The sequence below is a fragment of the Enhydra lutris genome, unplaced genomic scaffold (assembly GCF_002288905.1).
Source record: "Enhydra lutris kenyoni isolate GAN:26980312 unplaced genomic scaffold, ASM228890v2 scaffoldscaffold5, whole genome shotgun sequence".
NCBI lineage: Eukaryota > Metazoa > Chordata > Mammalia > Carnivora > Mustelidae > Enhydra > Enhydra lutris.
Window position 1 is genome coordinate 14,747,448 of NW_019154089.1, and position 6,000 is coordinate 14,753,447.

Genomic DNA, 6,000 nt, shown 5'->3' on the forward strand with positions numbered 1-6,000 from the left:
TCTAGGTTAGGTGCTGTTAATTTCACGGCGCATGGTGGAAGGCACGCTGATAACCATACACCAGGCTGATGGAGACCAGGGACTCAAGCTCCAAGGCCCTCCAGGGTTAGCTGGGTCATGGTCAGAAGAGCAGCCCCGTGCACAGAGCTGAGCCAAGCAAGCAGGGCACACCCACCAGGTGGGGCGGAGTCCGCCCCGCCCAGCAGATTGTTGCCCCGGGAATAGGGGCTCTGTGGAGCCTCCTTTTCTGAGGCGCCCACAATCTGTAAAATCTGAAGAATTTCCTAATTTTTGAATGTTGACAACTAAGTTATGATTTTAAACACCAGGTAAGATCATCAAAAGACATCTGTGGGCTGCAACAAGCCCCTAATTTTTGAATGTTGACAACTAAGTTACGATTTTAAACACCAGGTAAGATCATCAAAAGACATCTGTGGGCTGCAACAAGCCCCTGTTCACTAATTTGCTCCTTGCACACGAAGCTGGTTTGCATTAGGTCTGCATCTTGATAATTCTAACCTTTAGAAGGTTAAAAATTAAACTGATAGATTACTGCTTGCGGTTCCAACACAGACTCACCTGTAAGCCAAGCCAGACCTCCCCATGCTCCCCGATGCCCCTTTTACTTAGTGGCTCACTCCCAGGCTCTCCAATGCTACTGTGTTGGGTTAGGGCTCAGGAGGGCACTCTGGGCACCGAGGTGAGTCAGACACGGTTTTGCCGATGAGGCAAGGCTCAGGGTCCATTGAGGCAGCAAGCATGACCCAGGCTGGGGCCGGGTGGTCCAAGCAGCAGACACGGAGTCCAGGGGGAGAAACAACCAGTCCGTTCTACGTGCGTGTCAGGAAATGGCTCCTGGCAAAGGTGATAGATGAACCAGGGCTCAAAGGACAAGTAAGAGAAAGGGAGCTGAAGAGGGTTGAAAGGACATTCTTTGCAGAAGACATAGTATGTGTCATAGGATAAAGGCCTAACCAGTTGGGTGTGGATGGGAGAGCTGTGGCTCATGTGGGGAATGTGGTGTGTGGGATCCGCCTGCTGGTAGATCGCAAAGGGCAGGGGTGAGTGAAGAATGGGCAGGGGTAACCCTCTCCCACCCACATGGCGGCTGTGTAGCTGGGTGACATGCAGGAATTCTGCCTGGGACCTGGGGCTGATGTCAAAGCTGGAGGGAGCATCCTCATGAGATCCTTCACCAAAGAGGTTAGGGAGAGAATGGGGTCAGGATCAGAGGTCAGGGACCAGGAAGGGCCGGCAAAGCAGAGAGGCCCAAGTAGCAGAGTGAATGAAAGGGAAAACAAGGGTACTTATCCAGGCAGAGGACAGGCGGCAGCGAGATTTCAAGTCCTATGAAGGATCTTTTAAAACAATGACTCAACACTAGTATCGGCTTAGGAGCACCTGGGAGCTTTTGAAAATTCCCATTTTTTCCCCCCTCGATTCCCCAGACAAGTTAGATCAGAATCCTCAAAGGTGGGACATGAAATCTGGGTTTTTAAAGCTTCAATGTGCGGCCAGGGATGGAAACTGCCACTGTAACAGGGTGGACCAAACACCAAAGAAGCTACAAAATCATCTTCCAGTTGATTCCAAGGAGCCCGTCCGTGCTTGAGACACAAGGGGGTTTGCCTCGGGATCGAAGCCCTAACTGCAGAGTTGACCAGCTGTCCGCCTGGTGGTGGGGCTGGACTGCGGTCAGCAGGTGGACAGGCCTTAGACTTCTGTTCCTCAAATATGCAGACATAATCCTAAAAGCATTCCTGTTTGGGAGTGAAAGCCCAGCATGTCTCACACACAATGCATCTGAAAAACACATCATGAATTGGCTCTTTGTTTAAAAATAAAACAACACTAAATATCACTTGGAAGCCAATTATGTCTTTAAATAGGTCCTGGAGGCTAAACACAATGTGGATTATTCTGAGAGAGCTGACTCACTCCATTATGAGTTTTAAGGAACTAGTTCATTAGTCAAATTAATCTTAACATAATAGGGCAGAAATGAGGGAGAAATTAATACTTCACATTTCTTTTTGCTCTGGTTAAGTACTCGCTGTTCCGTCTTCTGAGAAGAATTCCATCTCCTGCTTGCTCTTTAGATCCAATCCTTTCATTCACCCCCCCCCCAACACACACACATTTACTGAGCACCTACTCTGTGCCCGCAGTAGACAGGCACCAACAAGGTTGAGTCCCTCCCTTTGTGGAGCTTACGTTCCCATGGGGGAGATGACATTGAACCAAAACATATGGGGTTTCAGGGAGTGAAAAGTGGAGTGAAGAAAGCTGGTTAAGAGGACAGAGCACAGATGGAGCAAGGAGAGGATGGGGGTGATAACTCAGAGCGGGTGTTCAGGGAAGGTCTGTCTTTGGTGGTGATGTTGGAGCAGAGACACCCAAATGAAGGGAGGGAAGGAGCCATGCAGAGATCAGGGGAAGAGCATGCCAGGCAGAGCGAAAGGATGAGTGGAATAGCCTCAGGACTAAACCGAAAGCAGAGGCTGCAAACAAACCTTTGAGTCATCTGGGACTTTCTGAGAAGAATATTGATGAGACAGGGTTGGGACTCCAGCCGGCACACACATACGGTGTCTTTCTGGTCACCCTCTCTGGCAAGTGAGTTACAAAAAGCCACTCCTACCTGTGACTAAAGCCACCCCAGGTCATCTGGCTCCTAAGCAGACCCTGTGCTGGAGTCTAGCTCGTTCCCTTGACTGGGGGAGTACTTGTGGTAACATCAATGTAATCAAACCCAACGACTTGTTGCCTGATGTTTTCAGCTTTTGAGGTCTTGATCTACAAAGTCTCCCCAGATACTAAGTCATAAAGATATTCCTCACACTTAGTTCTTTAGTGTATAGTTTTATGCTTTACCTTCAGGTCCTGAATCCATCCAGAATCTACTTTTGTATATATTGTGAGGTAGGGATTCAACTTTATTTTTCTCCAAAGAGTGAGCCAGTTTTTACTATACTATGTACTAAACTGTGGGTCAGAATATTTATGCAGTGTAGAGATTTACTTCTCCCCAAGACTAAGAATGATTTCCTCAGGATGAAAGTGGAGGAAAGAAGAGGGAAAGCATTGAAAAATCCAGATATTAATATGTTCCAGGGAGAGGGAACCCTGTCTTCTGTTTCCCTAGTTGACTCTATAATGAATATAGCGAGACAGAATCTTAGCTTTGTAGAGGTTGTCAGGTTCTTAAGGCTGAGTGGTAGGAAGAGCTCTTGCAGACCTGAAGAGTCCTGGAAGATAGGAATGAGGGATATGTAAATGTTGACATTTGCTCTGGGGCATATAAATGTGTAAATAATGACCTCTTTGAAATAATGAAGGCTCAACAGGTGCTTCCCCTCAATGGGCCCTGGAACTTAGAGGCAACCCCAAGAAAATGGGAAGGTAGGTAAAACGTTCAACCACCTCACTGAAATGGGAACTTGAAATAGAGATTAATTCAATTATGGAAGTTGCTCACGTTCTTGGCTGAGTGAAGTTTAAACATATATCTTAATTATTTCTCTTTTATTTTATCATATCAACTTCTATTTCAGAACTAAACTTGTTCGATTATAATCATAATTTGGGTAAGAATACAAGAGTTTGGCAAAAGTCAGTGAAGCAATGAATCATGAAAAATCAATGAAATCAATGTAAAATTCAGTTGCCTCTACGAAACTTATAAAAATATTATGTAATTTATTATCATTTATAAATTTTGTTCTATACATCCTTTGTATCAGTATATTTACAATAAACCTATCCATATAGGGATGGCTGGGTGGCTCCATTGGTTAAGCTGCTGCCTTCAGCTCAGGTCACGATCCCAGGGTCCTGGGAACGAGTTCCGCATGGCGCTCCTTGCTCGGCAGGGAGCTTATCTCTCTGCTTATCTCTCTGCTTCTGCCTGCTGTTCTGCCTACTTATGCACACACACTCTCTCTCTCTCTGACAAATAAATAAATAAAATCTTTAAAAATAAAAAACCTATCCATATATATTATATTCCATTTATATTTATATATAAATCTATCTCTATATAAATATTTATTATATATAAATCCATATATAAATATTTATTATACATATTTATTATATAAAAATATATATAAATCTCTCTATATAAATATTTACTATATATATAAATATATATAAATCTATGAATGCTTGAATCTGATCATTTCATCCCCCCGCTTGGAATCCTTCAGTGGCTTCCTATCCTACATAGAATGAAATCCAGCCTTCAATTTAGCTCTCGAGTTCCCTATGCTCAAGCCCAGACAGCTCTCCAGCTTCATCTCTCACTACTCTTGTCCGCTCCAGACATCCAGATCTTGTTTCCTCAAATGTGCCAAGTTCTTTCTCATCTTAAGGTGTGTGCACTGGCTGCTTCGTCCTTTCTGGGAACTTCTCTCCTGCTCTTTACCTAGCAGGACCCTTCATTCAGGTCTCAGCTCCTATGTTACTTCCACAAATAACTCTTCACTGACCAGCCCTCAGTTAAGAAGATGCGTAAGTCAGGATAGGTTGTGTTATGCCGCGCTAACAAATGATCACCAGATCTCGGTGGCTTACAGCAACAGCTTGTCCATCAAAGTTCAGCCTGATCCAAAATTGCTTCACTCTAGGACAGGCTGATGGGCAGCCTCTACCTGGGACATTGTGGACTTAGGGCAGAGAGAAGGGAGATGGTAAACTGTGAGCTGGTTTTAAGCTATCTGTGTGACAAAAATGCATATCACTTCCAGCTACATTCTGTTGGCCAAAATAAGTCACGCGGACACTCCTGCAACAGAGTGTGGCTTCTTAATGCATCCATTGGAGGACACCATGAGTCCTATGGCCAAACCTGAAGTCAATGAGCTGGGGAAGTATAATATTTTCCCAAGGAAGGACAGCAAATATTTTGAATGATAATATAATCTACCAAAAATATCATCCCTATACTACATTATTTCCTCTTTTCTCTTTCTTTCATGACAAGTTATAGTTGTAAATTTAAAAAAAGATTTTATTGGGACGCCTGGGTGGCTCAGTTGGTTAAGCAGCTGCCTTCGGCTCAGGTCATGATCCCAGCGTCCTGGGATCGAGTCCCACATCGGGCTCCTTGCTCAGCAGGGAGCCTGCTTCTCCCTCTGCCTGTGCTTGCTCTCTCTCCCTCTCTCTCTCTCTCTGCCAAATAAATAAATAAAATCTTTAAAAAAAAAGATTTTATTTATTTGTTTGGCAGAGAGAGAGAGAGAGAACAAGCACAAGCAGAGAGAGCGGCAGGCAAAGGGAGAGGGAGAAGCAGGCTCCCCACTGAGCAAGGGGAGCTTGATGTGGGACTCGATCCCAGGACCCTGGGATCATGACCTGAAACAAAGGCAGATGCTTAACCAACTGAGCCAACCATACGCCAGATAGTTGTAAATTATAAATAAATCCACACTTATTTAAAAACTCTGTGTGTGTGTGTGTGTGTGTGTGTGTGTGCACGTATGTGATGGAGGCCTGACCCAGGGTAGGTTTTTGATAAATCATTACAGAATGAATGAACACATAAATGTGAAGAAACTGCAAAGAGCCCAGTCTTTTCAATCAGATAGAATTAGGCATGAAGCTCAGACCTCTCTCTTATTAGTATGAGATGTCAGACAAATTGACAAATATTACTGAGCTTGTTTCTTCCTACTTAAAATAAGGACAGGGGCGCCTGGGTGGCTCAGTGGGTTAAGCCTCTGCCTTTGGCTCAGGTCAAGATATCAGGGTCCTGGGATTGAGCCCCATTATCGGGCTCTCTGCTCAGTGGGGAGCGTGCTCCCCCCACTCTCTGCCTGCCTGTCTACTTGTGATCTCTCTCTCTCTCTCTGTCAAAATAAATAAATAAAATCTTTAAAATAAATAAAATAAAATAAAATAAAATAAAATAAAGACAATAAAACTTCGACCAGAGCTGGCCCATAGATGGCGCTAAAGACATCAGTTTCTTTCCTACTTTGTTGCTTTAGTAGCTGT